Source organism: Chiloscyllium plagiosum, chromosome 21, assembly GCF_004010195.1.
Source record: "Chiloscyllium plagiosum isolate BGI_BamShark_2017 chromosome 21, ASM401019v2, whole genome shotgun sequence".
Classification (NCBI taxonomy): domain Eukaryota; kingdom Metazoa; phylum Chordata; class Chondrichthyes; order Orectolobiformes; family Hemiscylliidae; genus Chiloscyllium; species Chiloscyllium plagiosum.
The window spans coordinates 10596281-10624195 of NC_057730.1; the positions used below are offsets into that span (position 1 = coordinate 10596281).

At 40.6% G+C, this 27915-nt stretch overlaps 1 protein-coding gene across 4 annotated transcripts in view; it reads left to right on the forward strand.

Moving 5' to 3' along the window:
* The first annotated feature begins 6130 nt into the window (after positions 1–6130).
* epn2 (epsin 2) overlaps positions 6131–27915 on the forward strand; it is a 73125-nt gene continuing 51340 nt past the window's right edge. The window contains exon 1 of one of the 4 annotated variants that reach the window (XM_043711232.1): positions 6131–6276. The gene's annotated coding sequence lies outside the window, so the exon portion shown is untranslated. Of the gene's footprint in view, positions 6277–6311; positions 6392–6621; positions 6835–27915 lie in introns of those variants that run through there. The other 3 variants (XM_043711234.1, XM_043711230.1, XM_043711231.1) reach the window with 3 other exon arrangements.

The following is a 27915-nucleotide window of genomic DNA, read 5'->3' on the forward strand; positions in this document are numbered from 1 at the left end:
TTCCACATTTGATTAGGTAGGGAGGGAAAGGAGAGCAGTGACAAATACTTGGAGCTATGTTTTGTTTGGTCTGCTTTCACTGATGCCAATTATGAAAAGCATGAAGAATGGCTCCCTTGTCGATACCAACATAGGCTGGGACTGCCATAGTGTTAAGGGTGAGGAATTTGTTCAGCGTGTTCAAGAAAATTTTCTGATTTAGAATGTGGATGTACCTACTAGAGAAGCTACTTTGGGAAATAAGGCAGGACAGGTGACTGAGGTGTCAGGAGGGGAGCACTTTGGGGCCAGCAACCATAATTCTATTAGTTTTAAAATAGTATTGGAAAAGCATAGACTGGATATAAAAGTTGAAGTTCTAAATTGGAAGGAGGCCAATTTTGACACTATTAGGCAAGAACTTTATTAAGTTGATTGAGGGCAGATGTTTGCAGGTAAAGGGACGGCTAGAAAATAGGAAGCCTTCAAAAATGAGACAACGAGTCCAGAGACTCATTATACTCCTGTTAGGGTGAAAGGCAAGGCTGGTAGATGTAGGGAATGCTGGATGACTAGAGAAAGTGAGGTTTTGATTTAGAAAAAGGAAATATATGTCAGGTACAGACAGCAGAGATTGAGTGAATCCTTCGAAGAGTATAAAGGCAGTAGGAGTATACTTCAGAGGGCAAAAAGGGGACATGAGATAGCTTTGGCAAATAGGGTTTAGGAGAATCCAAAGGGATTCTATAAATACATTAAGGACAAAAGGGTAACTAGGGAGAGAATAAGGCCCCTCAAAGATCAGCAAGGCAGCCTATGGGTGGAACCTCAGGAAATGGGGGAGATACTAAATGAGTATTTTGCATCAGTGTTTACTGTGGAGAAGGACATGGAAGAGGTAGAATATGGGGAAATAGATGGTGACATCTTGCAAAATGTCCATGTTACAGAGGAGAAGGCACTGGATGTTTTAAAACCGATAAAAGTGGATAAAAGGACCTGATCAGGTGTACCCTAGAACTCTGCGGGAAGCTAGGGAAGTGATTGCTGGGCCCCTTGCTGAGATATTTGTATTATCGATATTCACAGGTGAGGTGCTGGAAGACTGGCTAACATGGTGCCACTATTTAAGAAAGGTGGTAAGGAAAAGCCAGGTAACTATCGACTGGTGAGCCTGATATCAGTGTGGACAAGTTGTTGGAGGGAATCCTGAGGGACAGGATTTACATGTATTTGGAAATGCAAGGACTGATTTGTGATGGTCAACATGGCTTTGTGCGTGAAGAAGTAACAAAGAGGATTAATGAGGGCAGAAGGATGGATGGATCTATGTGGACATCAGTAAGGCATTCGACAAGGTTCCTCAAGGTATACTGGTTAGCAAGATTAGATCTCATGGAGTACAGGGTGAACTAGCCTTTTGGATACAGAACTGACTTGAAGATAGAAGACAGAGGGTGATGGTGGAGGGTTGTTTTTCAGACTGGAGGCCTGTGACCAGTGGTGTGCCACAAGGATTAATGCTGAGTCCACTGCTTTTCGTCATTTATATAAATGATTTGGATGTGAGCATAAGAGGTATAGTTAGTAAGTTTGCAGATGACACCAAAATTGGAGACGTAGTGGACTGCGAAGATGGTTAACTCAGAGTACAACAGGATCTTGATCAGATGGGCCAATGGGCCGAGGAGTGACAGGTGGAGTTTAATTTAGATAAATGAGGTGCTACATTTTGGAAAGGCAAATCAGAGCAGGACTTATACAAATAATGGTAGGGTCCTGGGGAACGTTGCTGAACAAAGAGACCTTGGAGTGCAGGTTCATAGTTCCTTGAAACTGGAGTTGCCGATAGATAAGATAGTGAAGAAGATGTTTGCCATGCTTTCCTTTATTGGTCAGAGCACTGAGTATAGGGGTTGGGAGGTCATGTTGCAGCTGTGCAGGACATTGGCTAGGCTACTTTTGGAATATTGTGTGCAACTCTGGTCTCCCTCCTATAGGAAGGATGTTGTGAAACTTGAAAGGGGTCAGAGAAGATTGACAAGGATGTTGCCAGGGTTGGAGGATTTGATCTATAGCGAGAGGCTGAATAAGCTGGGGCTGTTTTCCCTGGAGTATCGGAGGCTGAGGGGTGACCTTATAGAGGTTTATAAAATCATGAGGGGCATGGATAGGATAAATAGACAAGGTCTTTTCCCTGGGGTTGTGGAGTCCAGAACTAGAGGGCATAGGCTTAGGATGAGAGGGATAAAATGTAAAACAGATCCAAGGTGTGTATGAAATGAGCTGCCAGAGGACGTGGTGGAGGCTGGTACAATTGCAACATTTAAAAGGCATCTGCATGGCTATATGAATAGGAAGGGTTCAGAGGGATGTGGGCCAACTGCTGGCAAATGGGACAGAAACTGATAAACACTTGAAAAGAAGTAATATTATGTGAAAAAGTAGGAAAGTGTGGCTAATTGAATGGTCTGTCAAAGAAGAAGGATAAGAGCAATAGGCTGAGTCATCTGCTTCTGTGCTGTAATATCAATACTAAATAGTCTACACTGTATTTTAAAACCATGGCCCTAGAGTTCTAGACTCCCCAATCAGAGAATGATTTGGAGGTGCCGGTGTTGGACTGGGGTGTACAAAGTTAGGAATCATACAACACTGTTTTAGTCCAACAGGTTTATTTGGAAGCACTAGCTTTCGGAGCGCTGCTCCTTCATCAGGTGGTTGTCCACAGAGAAAACATCCTCCTTACATCTAATCTGTTCAGTCCTTTCAAAATTTTATACACTTAAATCAGATTTGCTCTTATCCTGTAAACTGTAGTAGCAAGGGCCCAATCGAACTTCATGAGATTGTCCTGCCATTGCCAGGATCAATCTAGTGATGGTCTGCTGTATTCCCTCTCAATCAAGTATAACTTTTTTTAGATAGGGAGTTGAAAACTGCATGCGATATTCCAGATGTGGTCTCCCCAATACCCTGTATAACAGCAGTAAGCCATCCCTACTTCTGAACCCATATACTTGAATATACGATTTGCCTTGGTAATCGCTTGCTGCATCTGCCTATCGATTTTCATTATACAAAAGGTACAAGTTAGGATGCAATGGATTACTCTCTCGTTTGGATGAGCGCAGCTCCAACAACACTTGAAGTTTGACACTATTTGGACAAAACAGGCCACTTAACCAGACACCCCATCCACCACCTTCAACATTCATTCTCTTTTTACAAATTTTCTAATCAACCTGCTCAGAGATGTTATTACACACCTCCGCAGCAGGGGGGGGATTGAACTCGGGCCTCTTGATCCAGGGGTAGGTTCATTACCACTGCGCGAAAAGAGAGGCCAGGTCTGCGTTATTCTTTTCTTCCAAATCACATGTGGTTACATATACTTTTATATATATTGTGAAACAGAAAAAAAAGACATGGTTGTGAATAGACTTTATTCTCTTTATTTTTCCATCACCAGGAAAACTCCATGAGGCCAATTGTGTATTAACAGCCAAAGCCTGTTAAGGGAACATTCACTCTCTTCACCACAGACAGTTGCAGCAGTATATACCATCTACAATATACACTGCAGTAACTTAAGACTCCTCTGATACACTTTCCAACTGTAGGTGGCTCAGTGATTAGCACTGCTGCCTTACAGCACCAGGAAGTCGGGTTTGATTCCACCCTCAGGTGACTATGTGGAGTTTGCACACTCCCAATGTATGCATGCTTTGGTTTCCTCCCATAATCCAAAGATGTGTAGGTTAGCTGGATTGGCCATGGGAAATGCAGGGTTATGGGGACAGGGTAGGGGTGTGGATCTGGGTGGGGTTCTCTTGGGAGGGTTGGTGTGAACTTGTTGGGCCAAGTGGTTGCTTCCACACCTTGGGGATTCTATGATTCTAAGATCTCTCTCACTTTGATGGAGAAGGACAGGAGAAGCATGGGAATACCACCACCAAGTTCCCACCAAGCCATACATCATTCCTGACTTTCACCATTTTTTCAGTGTCACTGGGTCAACATCCTATAACTCCCTCTGTAAGAGTAAGCATTTCAAATTTCCTCAATGTTAACTGTGATTGTTAGTGTGAAAGGTTTAAAGGGAGCAGAATTCTTAAATTACATCCAGAAGAGCCTTTTAAGCAAGTACATAGAAGGCCATACAAGAGAAAGGCAAGTCCTGGCCTTAATTATGTTTGATGTAGCGTGGCAAATGTCTGAAGTATCAATGGGAGAGGTTTGCAGACAGCAATCATAACTCAGTTAGATTCAAATAGGCTTGAAATCAGTTTTAAACTGAGGGGAGGCCGACATTTATAAAATAATTGGCCACAGTGGACTGGGTGCAGATTTTTTTTACATAAATGTGTGTCAGATCACTGGAATGCATTCAAGAAAAAAGTAGAGAGGATACAGGGCCAACATGTTCCAAAAAAGACAAGGGATAGGATCATCAAATCCAGCACACCCTGGATGTTAAGAAATATACAGGACTAGATAAAAAGAAAAAGGAAGTCTTGTAGCAGATACCAGGAGCTCAAAATAGTAGAAGCCCTAGAGGAGCACAGAATATGCAAGAGGAAACTTAAAAAGAAATTAGGAGAACAAAAAGAAAAGCAGCATGTAAAATAATGGAAAATACAATGTTAATTTACAAGTAAATCAAGGATAAAAGAATAACTGGGGCAAGTATAGGACTTACTAAAGACCACAATGCTAATGTGCTTGTGAAGCCAGAGCATGTAGGTCGAGTTTGAAATGAATACTTCATGTCTGCGTATACTAGTGAAATGGATGACACGGGTAGAGAAATCAGGGAGAAGGGCTGTGATAGACTTACAGAAATTAGCATGTAAAGGGAGGTGTGGCTGAGTGGCCTGACAGGTTTAAAAGTAGATAAACATTCAAGGCTAGATTAAATGTATCCTAGGCTATAGATTGAAGGAGAGAGGAGATAGAAAGGGCATTGGCAATAATTTTGAATTCCTCTCTGGTCACAGGAGACATGTCAAAAGACTGGAAGACAGCCAATGCAGTATCACTATTCAAGAAGGGAGCAAGGGGTAATCCAGGACACTACAGGCCAGTCAGTCTAATCTCAGTGGTGGGAAGACTATTGGAAGCAATTCTGAGGAACAGAATTAATCTGCAATTGGATTGGCAGGGATTCATCAAGAGTTAAGTGTGTGGTGCTGGAAAAACACAGGAGGTCAGGCAGTATCCAAGGAGCAGGAAAATTGATGTTTCGGGCAAAAGTCCTTCATCAAGTACTAGGAAAACAATTATTGATGCAGCATGTGATTAGAGGCTAGGATATACTGCCTAAACGTATGGGAAGACAGATTCAGTTGAGGTATTCAAAAGCTAATTATAAAGTTATTTAAAAAGAAACAATTCACAAGATTGAGGAGAAGGTATAGGAGACTTACATGGAGAGCCAGCATAGACAGAATGGGTCAAATAACCTCCTTCCGCAGTGTAACAGTTCTGTGATATCTGGATACTCACAGAAGCTTTATAAAACAAAGATTGACATAGAACAACATAAGATGATAACTAAAACTTTTCTCAAAGTTTTAAGGATGTCGTATAATTGACAAGGGAGTTAATAATTTTTTGGGGGGACACAGGAAAATGTAGTTAAGACCACATCAAATCCCTGATTGATGTATTGACCGGTAGAGCAGGCTTATAAGGGGGCCAGAATTAGAGGACTGCAGAGATCCAGGAGGAGATTACAGTGGTAGAAAAAGTGAGGTCACGAGAGATCTGAATAGATTCTCATTTGCAAAAGGATCAAAAATGAGAGGCACAGATGTAGTGATTCACAAATGCAAAATGAAAAAAAAACTTTTTCACATAAGTTCACCCATTGCCACCACTCGTTTGTGGTGAAGGCAGGTTGAATTTTAACATTCAAAAGGACATTAATTCATTTTTGACTATAAAGAATATGCAAGGGCAAAAGGAAAAGGCAGAAGAATGACACCAAGTCATAACGCTCATGGGGTAGCCTGTGCAGACATGATGGACACCATGACCTCATTTTGCCCTTGTAACGGGGCGTTTCTATGAGTAATAAAGTCAGGATTTCAGCTTGATTGGGAGCCAATCTAAGCCAAAAGCACCCGAGTGCGATAGAGGAAAAGGACTTCGGTACAAGTTAAGACATGGGAAGCAGACATCTAAATGACGTCAAGTTTAGAGAATGTGGAAGACTAGCCAGGAGTGTGTTGGGAAACTTGGAACATTCAAGTCGAGATCTAACCAAATCATGAATGAAAAGTTTCAGATGAGGTAGGCAAAGGGCTAGATCGTTACCTCACGGCCGCCTGTGGGATCTTACTGTACGCCAAATTAACCCGTCGACGTTCTCTATAATTTCCGCAGTCCATGTCTGTGGACTTCAAAGGTATTTTGTGGGCTGTGAAGCACTTTGAGATGCTTGGGTGAAAGGCGATACTTAAATAAGAAGGTTTGTTTATTTCGGAAATGCGGGGGCGTAGAAGTGAGGTTTAAAGGAATGAAAGGATTTGTTTACCCGAGGTCGCTCTCCTCTCCGTGCTGCTCTTCGTCTGCACGTCTGTGTGTGTGTCTCTCTTTCAATCTTTGAAACCACACCTCCATCAGTGTGTGGTGCTCGTACTGGCGCTACCGCCATGTTGTTGAAGGGCGGACTGCAGCAGAGCGAGCGACAGAGCGATCGGCCGTTAGCGGGGGAAACGCCCAGAAGCTTCTAGGCGCCGGCGCGCGGGTGCGGCTGTGGAGCTGCCATGAAGGTAAGGGGAGCGATTATTATCGTCCAGACAGAGACAGAGAGCAAGCAATGAAAGAGTCTTCAGGAGTTGCGGGAAGGTAAACAGATTCTCTTTCCCCCTCCACGCCCTTTTCACTACACAACCTCCTCCATGTCGTCCTCGTCCACACGAAGGCCGGGAGGAGGGGCGCAGGCTTCAACCAGCAGCCAGGCCTGTCCGTGTTTTAAATCTGTTTCCATTATTTGTTGTCGCTGGCGTCTCCCTTTCGACAGAGAAATGATAGTTTTCTCTCGTTAAAGGTTTCCCGGGGGGAATAAGTGGGGTTGGAATATGTTGCACCTTGCTGCTTTTTGTTAACCACCCCTCCCCCGGTCTGTGACTGTAAGCTGTCAATGTGACTGAGGTGCGTTTTTATAGTACTTATTTCAAAAGCAGATCTGTCGACTCATTTCCCAAATCTACCGTGAATGTAAAATATATCCTCCTGTAGTTGCCTTATTAGAATCATTTTTTGCTTTAAAAAAGTCAAACCTGCATTTTAAAAATATTTTTAAAACATTCATCCATACCTGTAAGTTCTTTTTTTTTTGCATCGTAGTCATGTACTGTAGAAGAAATGCTTTTTTAAAAAAAAACCCTGTGTGTTGATTAGCTTTCATCTATTTCTGTGAGCAGTTTAACAATCCTGGATACAGTCCCTCCCCTCCTTTTTGTTGTATTGAGTGTTGCAAGGTACATCTTTTTCCAGCTCATTTAGGTGATGTGTGGTTTTCACCAAAATGTTGATTAGATTAGGGAATTTGATGTCCGAAATAACTGGTAACTCTAGAATCTCTTGTAATAAGACTTATTTGGCCGTTGTAAACCAGTAGGCCTGTTTGTATTTGTACTGGAAAAAAGTGTTTTGGGAAAGTTAAGGTAATCCAAGGAAATAATGATTGTGGATAAAATGAAGACATTGACATTGCTCAATGTATGAAGTTAGATTATTTATGATATTTATATGGCATCTTAAATAACTTCAAGGCATTTCAAAATGCTTTATAGACAGGAAAGTACTTTTGAAATCTTGTAATTCATGTAAAATTTAAAATGGTATTGGAGTATATATTTTGCTGGTATGAGTGCACATAATTCCATTGTGCATAAATTACCCAAGAATGATGATTCATATTTTAAATTGAGCAGCTGCTGGTAGGGCTGTGGTGAGTTAGGATATCAGTGACGTGAAGGAAGTCTCAGATTCTAAGAATTCTATGTAAATATGCGCAGAAGTATTTGCTTTTTACTATTGAATAAATTCTTGCCTGGTCAGTCAGATTCTCATTCTGACACACCTTAAACAATAACTAAGGTGTGTATTTCTACATTTTATAGAATCTGTTCAGACACATGATGGCATAAAATATTACATATTATTTTCTGATTTGCTTAGTTTTATTTATTTGTGGAAAGTGCAATGCTGCTTGCACCCATTGAACAAGGAAGTAAAAGCTTTCAACTCTTGTTCTTCATCATGAGTTATTTATCATAGTTTTATTTGTAAGTAATTTTTCTAAACTTGGTTCTTGTTCGAAGCATTTCATTTTGTGTAATGCCTTTTGCACTTGGTGCATGTCAGCTAATCTACTAATCTTCCTAAGCATAAAAGACTCTGTTAGTAAGTGGAGTTAAAATCAATCTGTTTAAATAAAATCTTGTACTTTGGAACTCAACCAACAGCAACATTGTTTTCCTACGTGTGGTTTTCTTGAGCATTGTATATGCTGGTGAATGTTGACTATTAATAAGGATTATCCTTCAGTTTGACGTCGTCAAGCAGTGGATTGACTTTTGTGACAAAAGTGTAATGTAACTGAGCAAATCTGATATCAAATTTGTCTTAATTGTGTTACACATTGTAATAAGCTATTTCTTCTTTGTGCACCTATTGGCTCCACAAATTCAGTCTCTGGAATGCCCATTGTACTGAATTCTAGTTGCACCATTTTAACACCCTTCGTTTGAAGCTTAAGCCTTTTGACAGTGCAGTAGTTTTTTAATGCTTCATTGGTGTCAGTCTAGATTATATACCCAGTTTTCAGATGAGAGCTCTAAACCACAAGCTTCTATCAACTAAGCTGGTGTCCAAAATGCAAATGTTTCTGACTCTCGGCAATAATGCTGATAACTAATAACCAATGGAAGGCAATGTAATAGGCATTTGATACTCATAAAACAATAATTTAAAAGGATTAAATCAACATGCACTTCTAGTAAGATTTTTCATCAATACCGTTACCTGTATTTATAAGTTGCCTGTATTAACTTGTCTAACTTAACGACACTCCCCTTCTAGTGGTGCTGTAGTGCCTCCCTGTTTGAGACTGATTATCATATAATTTTCAGATACACTGAGAATGCAATGTGTTGCTTCTAGACATTGGGAGGAAGAAATATTGGGCCATGGGTTGACAAGAATTTATGGCAGAAATATTTGTTACAATACTTAAGCATACTTGTGTACACCAAGCTTTTCATATATATTATGTGGCATTACATTTCAAGAGTAGCATACAGCAAATAACTTTTAAAGATCATTTGTAGTTTATGCAATTGCATTAATTTTTGTGAACATCAAGATCTCGAGCATTTGTGGTGAATGATCAAGTTCTAATGACTGGTTTGGTGCAATGTTGATCTACATTTAAGAAAATTCTGGTTCTTCAGTTAGTAATATTTTCTGTGTGACAATGTGGATCAACAAAAATAAGAATAACTTGTATCTTATATAGTGCAGTACTTTTAACATAGTCTGTGTCTTCACAGAAACAATTAAGCTAATGAAAGTTAACACCAATACCTGGCAGGAATTTCTTTCTTTAAAATCTATTGGATAATACCCTGATAATGTAGAATTACTTTATACATACTGAACTTGCTTTTAAACCAGAACCTTCAAACCTAGAGTGTTAGGAACTGAGTTAACTTGACATAATATTCCATCTGCAACAGCAGTTATAAAATCTGGTCCTGCTGTTTCTTTTATAATTCATTCATTGAATGTAGGCTCTAATGCTGGATCAGCATTTATTGTCCATCCTAATTGTCCTTGTAAAGGTGGTGGTGAGCTGCCTTCTTGTATTGCTGCAATCTACTTAGTGTAGGCACCATTGCAATACTGTTAAGGGGGGGTTCCGGGATTTTTATAAACAATCTTTGTCAGTGTTGCTATTCAGTTATAAGGTTATAACTTCTTTAAGAGTAAGCTATTTTATTAATTTAGAATTAAGTTAAAGTTTCCATAGATCTACCAAATCCCAGGACTGTTCTCTCATGAGAGAGAGAGAGATGACAAGTGGTAGCATAACCTGAAGATTACCACACCACGGGTGAGGTTGAGAAAGAGACTCCTTCATGATGACCTCAACTGGTGCAGAATTGAACCCAGATTTTGGTATTTCCCTATATAAACCAGCTGTCTTGCTAACTGACCCCCTATTAAAATGTCCAGTACTTATTAGCCGAAACAATTAAATACATTTGACGTCAGTAACCAATTTTACTCCCTTGAATGTTCCTGTATAACAATGTAGCGAGTTCAGAATTTTAGCACCACAATTTTTGTAAAATTCTACAAAATGGTTGAAGGAGAAAGAGCATGTCTTGACTCAATTAATAATAAGTTTAACTTTCCCAGAATTTCTCAGATCACCGATATGGAAGACCATTTCAGCCTCTCTCCATTTGTTCAGGAAGTGAGATCTTAATGTGTTCTCCTCATCCACCCTGTAATATAGAATTTATTTCTTAAATGGCTCTCTTTGCACTTATTCCAAATGTTGATCACTGTGTGAAGAACTAATAACCAGTTTGGATCCTTGCCTGTGTCACCAAGTTCTATTTCCACAGTTTAATTGAAAGATATATTTTAGTTCAATGTTTATCCTAAAAATGTGCTGAAATTCTGACACATTTTTTCCCAGTTAAAAATTCCCAGTCATGTATTATAAATTTTGGCCATGTAGTTGCACTTTCTATTAGCTCTTCATATTTGGCATTGAACCTCAGACTCCCAAGTCTCTTCAACCCGATTCTTGGCTATATGAATACTATTTGTGGAATATGTAGGTTGTCTATTTTTCTGTGCTGTGCATAACACATTCGTGTGCATTAAACTTCATCTCATTTTCTTTTTATGAAATAATATATTTAATTTTCTGATGTTTTCATTGAAACTAACTTCAGATGATTCCACAGGAAAAGAGTAATCACCTCGGAACTTTTTCCATACAATGCACGTGAAAATTGGAGCTTACAAATAAAAGCTTCATCTTGCAATTAGGTAGCAAAAAGAGCAGCTATGCTTTTCAGGTGTTTTCTACAAATGATGAGTCAATTCAGCAATCCTGTACAATATTATTGATGATGAAAAAAGTAAGTATGGTGAGGCTAGAATTCTTCATTTTTGGCTCATTAGTTCATAAATCTATGCCTGATTAGTATTTTGATACATCACTATATTATAATACCTGAACTATGTCTAAGCCCACTTTGGATTATATTTTCTGTCCGTTAATGAAATCAAACATTGTACTATTTTATCATTTTTTAAACAAATTATAAAATTGACTAATTTCTTGACATTGTTCTTGATTATAGTACCTTTTTATGTTATAGTATCTGACCACCTAGCAATACCAGGTTATGTAGATATGTTAATTGACTTTAGGCTTTCAGCACCCTTCTTCAATTGAATGAAATCTCTGGGTGTACCTGCCAAGACAATTATCTCATCCATACTCTAGCCTTGGAGCATTATCATTTTTGGCAGGTTCCTTAACTTTTGTCCAAGAGCATACATGGTCTGATAGTTAACTAAAAATTGTTGTTTTCCTCTTGCTGTATGAAATTTTAGGTGGTTCATGAAAACTGAAAACCTTTATAAGGATAATTAGGCTGCATTTTGGTTAACATTACAATAATCAACGTCTTGCAATTAAAACATAATGGTAAGTGTATGAAATGCTTGTTGCATTCTGTCACGAACTAAAAATACTCGGCAGTACAATTCTTGGCTTATGTCCTTATGATTCCTCTTTTCCTTTGAAATCATCTGAAGTTAGTTTCAGTGGAAACATGAAATTTAAAAAAAAAACAAAAAAAATGAATTTTAATGCAAACTAATATAATATGATATGTACAGAGCAGAAAAATAGACAATCTACGTATTCCATGAATAGTATTCAAATACCCAAGAGTCCAGTTACAACAGGCTTGGGAGCCTGGGTTATGACTGAGTAGAAAGTTTCCAGTTATGTGATAGAATATAAGAGGAGGGAGCAGTGTGAGATGATCAGATAACGTGTTCAAATGTATTAGCTTATATGCAGTTTTCTTCCTAAGGCATATTAGTACCAGTATACTACATCAGCCTATGACAACACAGGCCCTATTTACAAAACATTCTTGATGATTTGATGCCAAAACTCCATCTATAATTTGATCATTTAATTGATGTAACCTACTGTACTTAATTTAGTCAGATATTTATTTTGCTTCCCTTACAAAATTCCTACTTCTCCCACCTCTCAAGTGTTGGCAGAAAGAAATTTGATTACTTTAAGCAACTCGTTAACTTATTCTCCTTTGTTATCAGGTCATTGAATCAGGCCTCCAGTTCAGCTGCTGTAAATATACCGGCTCATATAATTTAAAAAAAATATTGAATTGTAATTAAATTTTGATTCCAAGTAGCATCTCTTTTTGTCTTGAACACACATTGATGAAAACATTTCACTAACAGGAATTTTTAAATTATTTGAGGATAGGGCTCTAAAAGTTTTATCTTTAGATATTTGTGGGAATTATATATTTAGTTTGAAAACGAACTCCATTGGCTGATTCACATTCAATGTGTTGATTCTTTTTTAAAGTGTTGTTTTCTACCAGTTACCTTGTTGACTTTTTTTTTGATAATGTTGGGACTGTCCTGTTGGGCTCTGAAGTATTCTAATGTGTGGTACCTTCCAAAAAACCGTTTGTTAATCCAAAAATATTGCATCCACTGATTCCCCTGCTTTTTGTTCCCTTAAAGAATTCTTGTGCTTTCTTGGGCATAATTTCCCCTTCATAATGCCATATTGATCTGTTTGATCATGTTATGTATTTCTAAAAGCTCTTGATCCTTTATAATAGCCTCAAACAACTTAAATTAACACCTTCAGCTCAGTCGCCTGTAGTTACCTTTTTTTTGTTTCTTTCGAGGAGCAGGAGAGTGGATGTTTCGAGCATAAGCTCTTCATCAGGAATGAGGCAGTGGCCCATGGGGATTGAGAAATAAATAGGGGGGTGCGGAATGCTGGGGGAAGGTAGATGAAGAAGGGTTGGAAGGTCAGAGAGGAGGGTGGAGCGGATAGGTGGGAAGGAAGATAGACAGATCGAACAGTTCAGTAGGGCAGTGCCAAGTTGGATCTGGGATAAGATGGGGAGAGGGGAAATGAAACTGGTGAAATCCATTTTGATCCCGTGTGGTAACTCCACCTCCCACTCCGCCAAGGATGTGCAAGACCTGGACTGCTTCCACTGCCAAACTCTAGCCACCTGCAGCCCAGAGGAAGAATGCCTTATCTTCTGCCTTGGGACCCTCCAATCACATGGGATCAATGTGGATTTCACCAGTTTTCTCATTCCTCCTCCCCCCACCTTATCCCAGATCCACCTTTCCAACTCTGCACTGTCCTACCTGTCCATCTTCCTTCCCACCTATCACCTTCACCCCACCTTCATCTACCAATTACATTCCCAGCTACCCCATCCTCATTTATCAGTCAGCCCTTTTAGGCCACCCCCTCATTCCTGACGAAGGGCGTTTACCCAAAATATTGATTTTTTTTTTTCCTGCTCCTCAGATGCTGTCTGAACGGCTGTGCTTTTCCAACACCACACTCTTCACTCTGATCTCTAACATCTGCAGTCCTCACTTTCTCCTTTTTTATTGTTTCTTTCCCTGTTTCAATAAGGTTGTCCTGTTGGCAGTTTTCCAGTGCCCTGGAACTTCTTCAGAATTTAAGGATTCTTGCAAGGTTACTACCAGTGCAACCACTGTTTCTGTAGCCACTTCCTTTAATATCCTAGGATGCGTGCCATGAGTTTCAGGGGACCTAATACTTTTTAACCCTATAGTTTTTCTAATGTCTTTTCTCTAACGATAGCAATTGTATCTATTCCTTGCCTCCTTTTGCCCCTTGATTTAATTATTAATTTTGAAATGTTATTTCTGTCTTCTACTGTGAAGACATCAGCATATGACAATTTTTCATGTATTGTGTATATTTGTGCTTCACTGTGAACTGTATAATTGGAACTTTAGCGTTTCAATTCACTTAGTTCTTGAGTAAACTGTTTTCTGGATTCATTTTTGTTGAGTTAAATCAATTACTTTTCTGCTTGGAAACCACATCTAATGTATGCATCCTGTGCTCTTGAATGGTTGTATGTATTAATGAGTATTATTGGTATAAAATGTCATAATTATGGTTTACTAAAGCCAAGGTTAACCTAAAAGGGATTGTCAAATGTTGTTACGAATGAGCTGCCTCTGGAAAGTGAAAGAATAGCATGCAATGTAATCCTTTTAGAGTTAAAGTGCGGAGGAATACTGATACCTGTACCAGGTACACTCAACATATGGACTGTGTCTGAAAGTATCAAATTTGTGATTTTAAGAAAAAATTAGATGTTAGCATAGCAACAGAATATCAATATATTATTTTCCTGCAACGATCAGAACACAGCACAGACATCATTTGGTCTTCGTTTTAAAGTTAAAAATGTCCTTTCTATTTTCATGTATCACTTTGATTTTAAACAAAATGTAACTGAATTGACAGCTTATTATGTGGGAATCAAAGTGTTACAGCTGGTGGGAGCATGGGAAATTCTCCATAGTACAGGGAGATATATTACATCATGGAGATGTAAAATTCAGGCAATAAGGAACAATATTTAATTGTAACGTGAAAACGTTATTTGGGCGATTTCAATAAAGTCATATACATCTGTGACGTTACAGCACAAGATTATTGTAGATCGGAAATGGCTTTAATTTTTAAATGCTAAATGGTGGAAACATTGTTATTAAAAATGTTATTATTAATGTAACTGAAGTGTAATGTATTGAGAATATGATTCACTACTGTATTTGAATACTATGTATGAAACCATGCATTTTTAAAAAAATCGTTGGAGATTGAATTTTTAATTATCTGTATGTGCCTTTTTGCTGCAAATGGCAAAAATGACTTGTTGGATATACAAAATATTTGCTCCGAAGTGGTGGAAAAATACCAACAAAATTCTCTGGCAAATCATGTACAACAGCTGTTACTTATTCTAATTGAATATTGAGCTAAGAATGAAATTATCTGGAATGATACAAACTTCTAAGATCTCAGACCAAATATTTAATGAAGAAAATGGCAATCAATCTTAAGTATGTTTATTGAGTTTGCTCTTTTGGAATCTTCAGAGAACTATTATAAAATTTTTAAAATCAAAATGGTAAAATTATGGAAGCAAAGACATACAATAGTTGCATAAATAGTTATTTAGAATCTGCTTTGGAAATGAGATGAGGGAAATGAATTTGGTAAAGAATTCTCTGTACTTTAATAGAAATTTATTGATTGAACCAGAATATTTTTGCGTTTTCGTAAAGCCACTAGAGTTTTATTTCTTGAAACTTAGTTACTTCCTGCCTTCCCCAATAATAAGGTCCACATGAATTCCTGCTATGCAACGTAGTTTGGGATTTTACTTTACAGGAGAATCATTGACCTTAACCACAGGCACTGATCTAGTAGTAATATCAGAACCCCAGGCTATTATTCTGGGGCCATGGGTTTGAAGCTCACCATGGTGGTGAAATATGAACTCAGTAAAAATCCGGAATAAAAAGCTGGCCTAATGACAACCAGGTAACTGATATCAATTGTTGTTTTGAAAAAATAACACCTGGTTCAGTCATGTCCTTTAGGAAAGGAAATCCTTCATCTATACCCAGTCTGACCTACAATATTATTTCCAGACTCTCAATGTATTTGACTAACAGTTCTCTCCTGAGAGTTCTCATCAGATTGCCTGAAATGGAGTGCACTAAAGCACATTCTTGTAGCACAGTTCTAATTCTCTTGCTAGCAACTAGTATCACTTAACTGACACTGTCTTGGTTTTTTTTTTTGGCTCCAATATTACTCAACTGTGACAAGCGATTTCAACTTGTACTTCCGTCTTTATCCCACTGTCAGCTATTGACAGTTCTTGAAACTTTAGTGAGCCCCAAGCACCTCCAGGCCAACTGCTGCAACTTAGAGATACCGTCAGGGCTTTTAGGAAGGGGGCAGCATTTTAAAATATTGAGTGCTGCAAGCACTGTTGCTTTAATCCGAAGCAATTTTAAAAAAAATTTGCTGTTTCAAAATAAATTTGAAACAGAATTCCGTTGAGCCTTGAATAAGATTTTTGGAATAGATTATAAGTTGATGAATGCCCAACACATATATTTTGTTCTTAACGAGATCTGAAATTGATGCTTCTAGATTTGACTCAAAGATTAACTTAGTGATGATGCAAATATGCAGCCATAAGTTTGCATTTTTTTCATCTCCTGTAACATTGCCACAGTTTGCTCTGTGTCTTGAAATCCTCACTCGTGCTTTTATTACCTATGATCATTCCATCATGCTGCTGGCTAGTCTCTTTAATATTAGTAGAGAAATGGTACTGGGAAAATTGGGATTGAAGGAGGATAAATCCCCAGGGCGTGATAATCTACATCCCAGAATACATAAGGAAGTGACTCTAGAAATACTGGATGCTTTGGTGGTCATCTTCCAGGATTCTATAGACTCTGGAACAGTCCCTACAGATTGAAGGGTAGCTAATGTCCCTCCAGTATTCAAAAAGGGAAATAAAGTAGGGAAAGGTAGTAAGCCTATCAGTAGTAGGGAAAATTCTCAAATCCTATTATCAAGGACTTTATAGTTGAGCATTTAGAAAGCAGTGGCAGGATCAGACAGAGTCATAATACATTTATGAAGTGGAAATCATGCTTAACAAATCTATTGGAATTCTATGAAGATGCAACTCGTAGAGTTGACAAGGGGGAACCAGTCGATGTGGTATATTTAGACTTTCAGTAAGCATTTGCCGAAGTCCTACATGAGAGATTATTGCGCAAGATTAAAGCGCATGGGTTTGGGGGAGATGTACTGAGATGGATAGAAAATTAGTTGGCAGAGAGAAACAAAGAATCGGTATTAATGGGTCCTTTTTGAATTGGCAGACTTGTGGATGCCACAGGAATCAGTGCTGGGACCTCAGCTATTCACAATATATATTCATGATTTGGATGAGGAAACAAAATGTAACATCTCAAAGTTTGTAGATGATACTAAGTTGGGTGGGAGGGTGAACTGTGATGAGGATGCAGAAATCCTTTGTCGTGATCTGGACTAGTTGGATAAATGTGAGGTTATTCACTTTGGAAGCAAAAACAAGAAGGCAGATTACTACCTGAATGGCTGAAAATAGGGAGAATGAAGTATGCAGTGGGACTTGGATGTCCTTGTGGCCCAGTCGCTGAAGCTATGCACACAGGTACAACATGCGGTAAAGAAGGCAAATGGTATGTCGGCCTTCATCACAAAAGGTTTTGGGTACTAGTACGAGGATGTGTTAATACAGTTATACAAGGCCTTAGTGAGGCCATACCGAGAATATTGTATGCAGTTTTTTTCCTGCTTTTCTGAGAAAGGATGCTCTTTCTTGAGGGAATGCAGCATTTACCAGGCTGATTCCAGAGGATGGATGGACTGACTTATGAGGAGCGATTAACTAACTAGGTTAGGATTATTTTTTGCTGGAGTTCAGACAAATGAGGGGTGATCTCATGGAGACTTTTAAAATTCTAACAGGCCTAGACAGAGTAGATGCAGGGAGGATGTTCCCAGTGGTGGATGTGTCCAGAACTAGGGGTCACAGTCTGAGGAGATGAGACATTTCTTCATCCAAAGAGTGGTGAGCCTGTAGAATTCATTACCACAGGCAGTAGTTGATGCCAAAACATTGATCCCATTCATTCCAAGAGCTAAATTTAGCCACCCACTGAATACATTCAAAGGTAATGGGGGGAAAGCAGGATTAGGCTGTTGAGTTGGACGATCAGCCATGATCATGATGAATGGCAGAGCAGGCTTGAAGGGCCAAATGTCTGCATCCTGCTCCTATCTTCTCTGTTTCTATGTTACCCTCTGCAAACTTGATCATCTGCTGCCTACGTCCTAACTTGCACCACATCCTGTTTGCCTATCATCCTTGCATTAATCTAATTCTGGCCTCTGGACATAAGAAAAGGCTTGTGGCTGCAGGGACATCATGTACAAATCTCTGAATAGAGGAGAGGAGGAAGGACCTACACAATGTTATACGTGTCCTTATAGTTACTATTGCGTGTTTCTGCACAAAGCTGTGCGTAGACCTTCAGTACGCTATCACTGTCATTATGTGCTGAAGTCCTACGTGTCCATTTGTGCTGCGAAGAATGGGTCTGACTATGTTGCTGCAGAATGTTGTGATTAGTTGGACTGTACCATGTCGCCCATCCCTTCTGGAGAAGTTTGTACAGAAGAACACCTTTGACCACAAACCCATCAGGTAGTGGCCCATGTGTAACATCCTCGAGGCCCAAAGGGAAAAGGAGACTATTGATCCCGTCAGATGGCTCCCCATGTAGATGAGCCAAATCATTTACTTGAATATTTCATCGGCAGAACTTTCTAAAAAGCACCAAGACATTGCTTGATTCGTGAAGAAAACGGCACTCCACATTTTGTTCACGCATGCCCAGACTCTCACTATACCATGCCCTCCAAATTTGACAATGCAGAGACTGTCACATATCTCCTTCTGGAATGTGCCTTTTGTAAAGAAGCAGAGAAATGCAGCAGTGTTTATTGAAGTTCATCCTGAGCAGCTCTGTGACAAAGGGCACTTTTCCGTGGGCTATTTGCTGGGATGCACGTCAAGACAAACATCACCAGTGCCTGGAGGACCATAATCTCAGTGAAAGATGCTCTTTGGTCTGCCTAAAATGTATTGGTCTTCCAGTAAAAAGAGCTGTTCTCAACTGAATGTTGCAGGCTGGTACATTTCAAGGTCCAGCACTGTGCACTGAGGAATGCACAAAAGCTTGAAGCACCTGCTGCCAAAACTCTGGGGAAAGGGCACTGTCTAAGGCCATTGTGCCCACATGTACTGAAGGGCTGTTAATGTGTAAAGCTGCTCAGAATGCTTGTATTGAAATTTATATATAGTTCTTGTCATACTTAGTAAATGTTTCACTTTCGCATTTGGAATGAGACAAGTTTACAAATTGTTCATCTGAAAAATGTAATTTTTATTGTATTTTCTGTAATTGAACTATATTGTGTTTTATTTTTCTTTAAAAAAAATGATTTTGATTTGAACCACCTATTGGGGACTGTCTTCAGTTCCTCAGCCACATGCTCTTAAATTCTTTTCCATGTCTATTAGTCTTTTCCATCTTTGAGCCACTCCCTTAAAGCACATCATTTTGATAAGTCTTTTGGTCATCAGACCTGATATCTGTTCACGTGGTTGTAATATTTGTTTTATAAAACTCCGATGCAGTGCCTTGGTACACTAATTAAATCATAGTTATTGCTCATAAACTTATGTTCCATTTTGTATTATCTGTAAATTATGGCTGCAAATGTCAAAGGCTATGCTTTTTAATTCTTGGGTAATTTTTGCTGAAGTATTGGAAAAAGTTGAAGAACAAGTTAAGCAAGCTGTTTCATGCTGCTACTATGCAATGATTAGTCATTTGGTATTTTTCTACTAAATTAGTGCTGCTGTTAGTCCAAAAAGCCAGTCTGAATGCTCATTGAAAGCCAAACCTGTTGGCCAAGCATCCTAATGATTGATTCATATTGTTGTTTTAAGTGTGACCTACAGAAAGTCTGCAGTAGTGAGTAGAGTGGGTTCTTTCTTGAGTATATGTTTTTGGAGATATGTCTCTTGATTAAACTTAAATTAATAGTTATGGCTTATATTTTAACTTGGGGCATTGTTTGTCGAGGAATAAGACGGTGTTATTTTTTGGGTCTGTAGATTGTGAAGGAGGAAAAATGGCCTTTAGTAGAGTGATATGCACTTCTTGTCAGATGTGGGAGTTTAAGGATTACAGCGGATTATATCTGCCATAAGATTCACAACCAACCACATTTATCAGATTGAATGGATTGGTTGGAGAGACAGTTGGAAGCAATGAGGAATTTGCAACAACAACAGTATGCGATGGATGGCAGTTATAGGTAGGGGGAAAAGTCGCAGATACAGCCACATAGGTAGATGGGTTAACTTCAAGAAAGGCAAGAGAAGGCAGCTAGTGCAGGAGTCTTTTGTGACTATACCCATTTCAAACAAGTATGCTGGTTTGTAAAATGTGGGGTGATGGATTCTCAGGGGAACGTAGCACAAACAACCAAGTTTCAGGTATTGAGACTGGCTCTCAAGCAACAAGAGGTACATCCAGTTCCAAGAGATCAATTGTGCTAGGGGATTCTGTAGTCCGAGGTACAGATAGATGTTTCTGTGGCCAGCAGCGAAAAATCAGAATGGTATGTTGCTTCCCTGGTGCCAGAATCAAGGATCTATAATAGAGTGGTGCTGGAAAAGCACAGCAGTTCAGGCAGCATCCGAGCAGCAGGAAATTCGACGTTTCGGGCAAAAGCCTTTCATCAGGAATGCAGGCAGAGTGCCTGAAGAGTGGAGAGATAAAGGAGAGGAGGGTGGGGGATGCTGCCTGAACTGCTGTGCTTTTCCAGCACCACTCTATTCTACAATCTGGTTTCCAGCATCTGCAATCATTGTTTTTTTACCTCATTGACCCAGGGAGATAGTGAGGAAAGAGATCAATCTGAGACTGGTACAGTTGAGAACAGAAGCAAGTCAAACAGTCAGGGCAGCAGGGACAAGGTAGGATTAATAGATTAAACTGCATTTATTTCAGTGCAAGGGGTCTAACAGGGAAGGCAGATGAACTCGGGGCATGGTTAAGAACATGGGACTGGGATATCATCGCAATTACAGAAACATGGCTCAGGGATTGGCAGGAATGGCAGCTTAAGGTTCCAGGGTACAAATGCTACAGGAAGGATAGAAAGGGAGGCAAGAGAGGAGGGGGAATGGCATTTTTGATAAGGGATAGCATTACAGCTGTGCTGAGGAAGGATATTCCTGGAAGTACATCCAGGGAAGTTATTTGGGTGGAACTGAGAAATAAGAAAGGGATGATCACCTTATTGGGATTGTATTATAGGCCTCCTAATAGTCAGAGGGAAATTGAGAAACAAATTTGTAAGGAGATCTCAGCTAAAAATAATAGGGTGATTATGGTAGGGGATTTTAACTTTACAAACATATGGGACTGCCATAGTGTTAAGGGTTTAGTTGCAGAGGAATTTAAGTGTGTACAAGAAAATGTTCTGATTCAGTATGTGGATGTACCTACTAGAGAAGGTAGGATCTAGATTAGAGTGGTGCTGGAAGAACACAGCAGTTTAGGCAGCATCTGAGGAGCAGTAAAATCGACGTTTCGGGCAAAAGCCGGAACTGGGGTGAGGTGGGGGAAGGGGAAATGAGGAAACTGGTGAAGTCCACATTGATGCCCTGGGGTTGAAGGTGCAAGACTTGACCTACTCTTGGGAAATAAGGCAGGGCAGGTGACTGAGGTGTCAGTGGGGGAACACTTTGGGGCCAGTGACCATAATTCTATTAGATTTAAATTAGTGATGGAAAAGGATAGACCAGATCTAAAAGTTGAAGTTCTAAATTGGAGAAAGGTCAATTTTGATGGTATTAGACAAGAACTTTGAAAGCTGATTGGAGGCAGATGTTCTCGGGTAAAGGTACAATTGGAAAATGGGAAGCCTTCAGAAATGAGATAACGAGATAAAAGGCTAATAAGTATAGGGAATGCTGGATGACTAAAGAAATTGAGGGTTTGGTTAAGAAAATGAAGGAAGCATATGTCGGGTATAGACAGGATAGAGCGAGTGAATTCTTGCAGTATAAACGCAGTAGGAGTATACCTAAGAGGCAGTTTGAAAGAGAAGGCAAAATCGGATGTAATGGTGTTACAATTAAACAAAGGTAATTGAGGGCATGAGAGAGGAACTGACGAAAATCGACTGGAAGCAGAGCCTAGCAGGGAAGACAGTAGAGCAAATATGGCAGGAGTTTGTGGGTAAAATTGAGGACACAGTACAGAGGTTCATCCCCAAGAAAAGAATGATTATCAGGGGAGGGATTAGACAGCCATGGCTGACAAAGGAAGTCAGGAAATGTATCAAAGAAAAAGAGATCCTATAAAGTGGCCAAGAGCACTGGGAAATCAGAAGATTGGGAAGGCTACAAAAACAAACAGAGGATAACAAAGAGAAATACGGAATGAGAGGATCAAATATGAAGGCAGGCTAGCCAGTAATATTAGAAATGATAGTAAAAGTTTCTTTCAATACATAAGAAACAAACGACAGGCAAAAGTAGACATTGGGCCACTTCAAACTGATGCTGGAAGGCTAGTGATGGGAGATAAGGAAATAGCAGGAGAACTTAATAAGTACTTTGCGTCAGTCTTCACAGTGGAAGACATGAGTAATATCCCAACAATTAAAGGGAGTCAGGGGGCTGAGTTGAGTATGGTTGCCATTACAAAAGAGAGAGTGCTAGAAAAGCTAAAAGATCTTAAAATTGACAAATCTCCTGGCCCCGATGGGTTACATCCTAGAGTTCTGAGGGAGGTGGCTGAGGAAATAGCGGAGGCGTTGGTTGAGATCTTTGAAAAGTCACTGGAGTCAGGGAAAGTCCCGGATGATTGGAAGATTGCTGTTGTAACCCCATTGTTCAAGAAAGGATGAAGACAAAAGATGGAAAATTATAGGCCAATTAGCCTAACCTCGGTTGTTGGTAAAATTCTAGAATCCATTGTTAAGGATGAGGTTTCTAAATTCTTGGAAGAGCAGGGTCAGATTAGAACAAGTCAACATGGATTTAGTAAGGGGAGGTCGTGCCTGACAAACCTGTTGGAATTCTTTTGAAGAGGTGATAAGTAGGTTAGACCAGGGAAACCCAGTGGATGTGTTCCAACTAGGCTTCCAAAAGGCCTTTGATAAGATGCCACACGGGAGGCTGCTGAGTAAGGTGAGGGCCCATGGTGTTCGAGGTGAGCTACTGGCATGGATTGAGGATTGGCTGTCTGACAGAAGGCAGAGAGTTGGGATAAGAAGTTTTTTTTTAAATGGCAGCCGGTGACAAGCGGTGTCCCACAGGGTTCAGTGTTGGGGCTGCAGCTGTTCACGTTATATATTAATGATCTGGATGTAGGGACTGGGGGCATTCTAGCGAAGTTTGCTGATGATACAAAGACAGGAGGACAGGCAGGTCGTACTCAGGAAGTGGGGAGGCTGCAAAAGGATCTAGACAGTTTGGGAGAGTGGTCCAGGAAATGGCTGATGAAGTTCAATGTGAGCAAATGCATGGTCTTGCACTTTGGAAAAAAGAATACAAGCATGGACTACTTTCTAAACGGTGAGAAAATTCATAAAGTCAAAGTACAAAGGGATCTGGGAGTGCTAGTTGAGGATTCTCTAAAGAAAAACATGCAGGTTGAATCAGTGATTAAGAAAGCGAATGCAATGTTGTCATTTATCTCAAGAGGGTCAGAATATAAAAGCAGCGATGTGCTACTGAGACTTTATAAAGCTCTGGTTAGGCCCCATTTGGAGTACTGTGTCCAATTTTGGGCCCCACACCTCAGGAGGGACATACTGGCACTGGAGCGTGTCCAGCAGAAATTCACACGGGTGATCCCTGCAATGGTAGGCCTAACATACGAGGAACGGCTGAGGATCCTAGAATTGTATTTGTTGGAGTTTAGAAGATTAAGGGGCGATCTAATAGAAACTTACAAGATAATACATGGCTTGGAAAGCGTGGACGCTAAGAAATTGTTTACATTAGGCGAGGAGACTAGGACCCGTGGGCACAGCCTTAGAATTAGAGGGGGTCAATTCAGAACAGAAATGAGATATTTCTTCAGCCAGAGAGTGGTGGGCCTGTGGAGTTCATTGCCGCGGAGTGCAGTGAAGGCCGGGACGCTAAATGCCTTCAAGGCAGAGATTGATAAATTCTTGATGTTACAAGGAATTAAGGGCTATGGGGAGAATGTGGATAAGTGGAGTTGAAATGCCCATCAGCCATGATTAAATGGTGGAGTGGACTCGATGGGCCGAATGGCCTTACTTCCACTCCTATGTCTTATGGAAATCAGGAGGTCAAAAAGGGGACGTGAGATAGCTTTGGCAAATAGAATTAAGGCAAATCCAAAGGGGTAACTAGGGACAAAATAAGGCCCCTCAAAGATCACCAAGGGAGCCTTTGTGTGCAGTCGCAGAAAAGAGTATCTTGCATTAGTATTTACTGTGGAAAAGGATATGGAAGATATAGACTGTAGGGAAATAGATGGTGACACCTTGCAAAATGTCTAAATTACAGAGGAGGAAGTGCTGGATGTCTTGAAACATACAAAGGTGGATAAATCTCCAGGACCTGATCAGGTGTACCCTAGAACTCTGTGGGAAGCTAGAGAGGTGATTGCTGGTCCTCTTGCTCAGATATTTGTATCATCGATAGTAACAGGTAAGGTGCCAGAAGATTGGAGGTTGGCTAACGTGGTGCCACTGTTTAAAAAGGGTGGTAAGGACAAGCCAGGGGACAATAGACCAGTGAGCCTGACGTCGGTGGTGGGCAAGTTGTTTAAGGGAATCCTGAGGGACAGGATGTACATGTATTTGGAAAGGCAAGGATTGATTAGAAATAGTCAACATGGCTTTGTGCTTGGGAAATCCTGTCTCATAAACTTGATTGAGTTTTCTGAAGAAGTAACAAAGAAGATTGAGGGCAGAGCGGTAGATGTGATTAGATTAGATTAGATTAGATTAGTGTGGAAACAGGCCCTTTGGCCCAACAAGTCCACACCGACCCGCCGAAGCGAAACCCACCCATACCCCTACATTTACCCCTTACCTAACACTATGGGCAATTCAGTATGGCCAATTCACCTGACCCTGCACATCTTTTGGACTGTGGGAGGAAACCGGAGCACCCGGAGGAAACCCACGCAGACACGGGGAGAACGTGCAAACTCCACACAGTCAGTCGCCTGAGGCGGGAATTGAACCCGGGTCTCTGGCGCTGTGAGGCAGCAGTGCTAACCACTGTGCCACCGTGCCGCCCACTAAATATACATGTGATCTATATGGACTTCTGTAAAGTGTTCGACAAGGTTCCCCATGGGAGACTGATTAGCAAGGTTAGATCTCATGGAGTACAGGGAGAACTAGTCAATTGGATACAGAACTGGCTCAAAGGTAGAAGACAGAGGGTAGTGGTGGAGGGTTGTTTTTCAGATTGGAGGCCTGAGAGTGCCACAAGGATCGGTGCTGGGTCCTCTCATTTTTGTCATTTACATAAATGATTTGGATGCAAGCATAAGAGGTACAGTTAGTAAGTTTGCAGATGACACCAAAATTGGAGGTGTAGTGGACAGCGAAGTAGGTGTGGTGAAAGGGTTAAAATTGTGTCCCAATACATGTGTGAATCTAACCGAAAATGGAAGGTGTCGCTTAGTCCCGTGTGAATCTTATTACACACCTTCCCGTGTGAATCTTCTTATCTGTATGTGACCAGAATGGAATGTGTTTTTCAGCCTTGCTCTGCTGTTCACATGAATGTTTAGATCCCGAAAAGAGTATATCAGCTGGAAAAGTCTCCAGTTCGGGAGAGTCTGCTCCGGGGTTGCGGTTAACCGCCGAGCGTGGGTTGTTGGCAACCACTCTACGAGAACTGACGGCTCCCAGTTCCGGTAACACGTAGAGTGAGTATAAACCAGACCCGTTGTAAGTACGAGACCTGGTTGTGGCGACGCTGCGGGGAATAAAACACTTATATTCTAGCAGACTCGCCTCTTGGCTGTTTGTTCTGTGTCAGACTACTTTCCTGCGAGCCTGGTCCTTGACCTTGAGAATTTTTTAAAACAGTAGGTTACCTCAGATTATAACAGGATGGGCCAATGGGCTGAGAAGTGGCAGATGGATTCAGATCAATGTGAGGTGCTGCATTTTGGGAAAGCAAATCTTAGCAGGACTTATACACTTAATGGTAAGGTCCTAGGGAGTATTGCTGAACAAGGAGACTTTGGAGTGCAGGTTCATAGCTCCTTGAAAGTGGAGTCGCAGGTAGATAGGATAGTGAAGAAGGCACTTGGTATGCTTTCCTTTATTGGTCAGAGTATTGAGTACAGGAGTTGGGAGGCGATGTTGCGGCTGTACAGGACTTTGGTTAGGCCACTGTTGGAATATTGCGTGCAATTTTGTTGTCCTTCCTATCGGAAAGATGTTGTGAAACTTGAAAGGGTTCAGAAAAGATTTACAAGAATGTTGCTAGGGTTGGAGGATTTGAGCTATAGGGAGAGGCGGAACAGGCTGGGACTGTTTTCCCTGGAGCGTCGGAGGCTGAGGGGTGACCTTTATAGAGGTTTACAAAATTGAGGGGCATGGATAGGATAAATAAGACAGTCTTTTCCCTGGGGTCAGGGAGTCCAGAACTAGAAGGCATAGGTTTAGGGTGAGAGGGGAAAGATATAAAAGAGATGTAAGGGGCAACCTTTTCATACAGAGGGTGGTACATGTATGGAATGAGGTGCCAGAGGAAGTGGTGGAGACTGGTACAATTGCTACATTTAAAAGGCATTTGGATGGGTACATGAATAGGAAGGGTTTGGAGGAATATGGGCCGGGTGCTGGCAGGTGGGACTAGATTGGGTTGAGATATCTGGTTGGCATGGACGGGTTGGACCTAAGGGTCTGTTTCTATGCTGTACACCTCTATGACTCTTTGGTTGTTTGTACTGCGCAGAGAATAGACCCTGCTGAACCAGTCCATACTTGAGAAACATTGGATGTTTAATCGCTCATAACAAAGATGTATTCCAGTGAGGAAAAAGGATTTACAAACCATTGTTGCATCACGTTAAAAGAAAATATACACCCTGGCAAAGATAAATGGTAAGTAGTCAGGCTAGAAGAATACAGCCAGCTAGGCAGCATCAGTAGGTGGAGAAATTGAGTGTCATCCTTCTTCAGGACTGGGCGCGAGTGTAGGGGGAGCTGCAGATAAAGGGGGTCATGGGGGCAGGGTGGTGAAGTGGGTATAGCTGAAGACAGGCAGAAAGTACGACCTGGTTGGTCAACGGGAGGAATGTATCCGGGAGGTATCTGGGAGGGGTTGGAAGGGAGGTTATTTGAAATTAGAGAACTCAATTTTGAGTCTTCGGGGCTGTGGGCTGCCCAGGCAGAAGATGAAGTGTTGTTCCTCCAATTTGCGGTTTGGTTCGCTGTGGCAGTGGAGGATGCCAAGGATGGTCATGTCAGAAAGGAGAATTAAAATGGGTAGTGACTGGGAGGTGTGGTCTGCTCCTGCAGGACCGGTTGAGATGTTTGGCAAACCATTCCCTAAGTTTATGCTTGCTCTCCCCAATGTAGAGAACACCACATCGGGAGCACTTGATGCAGTAAACCTGGATGGAAGCGAGGCAGGTCAACCTTTGTCCCACCTGGAAGGACTGTTTGGGGCCCTGGATAGAGGTGACGGGGATGTTGTATCGGCAGGTTTTGCATCTTTTCCAGTTGTAGGGGAAGTTACCTGGGGGTTCAGGGGGATTGGTGGATATTTTGGTGAGTTTTAAAAATCTACAAATGGCAACTCATAAAAAGGGAGAAAATAAACATTGAGCGTAAGCTTTCAATAATATGAAGAGTAATGGCAAGAGCTACTTTTTAACATATGAAAAGAGAAAGAGAATCCAAAGTGAACATAGGTCCTCTAGAGAATGAAACTGGAGAAATAATGGGTAACCAGGAAAGTTGAAGACATTCCAAAATTATTAAATATTCAAGGGCTAAAAGGAGGAAAGGGAAATAACTATAATAACCAACAATAGAGGAAAAATGTTAGGAAAACTAATAGGGCTAAAGACCGATAGATCCATTGCACC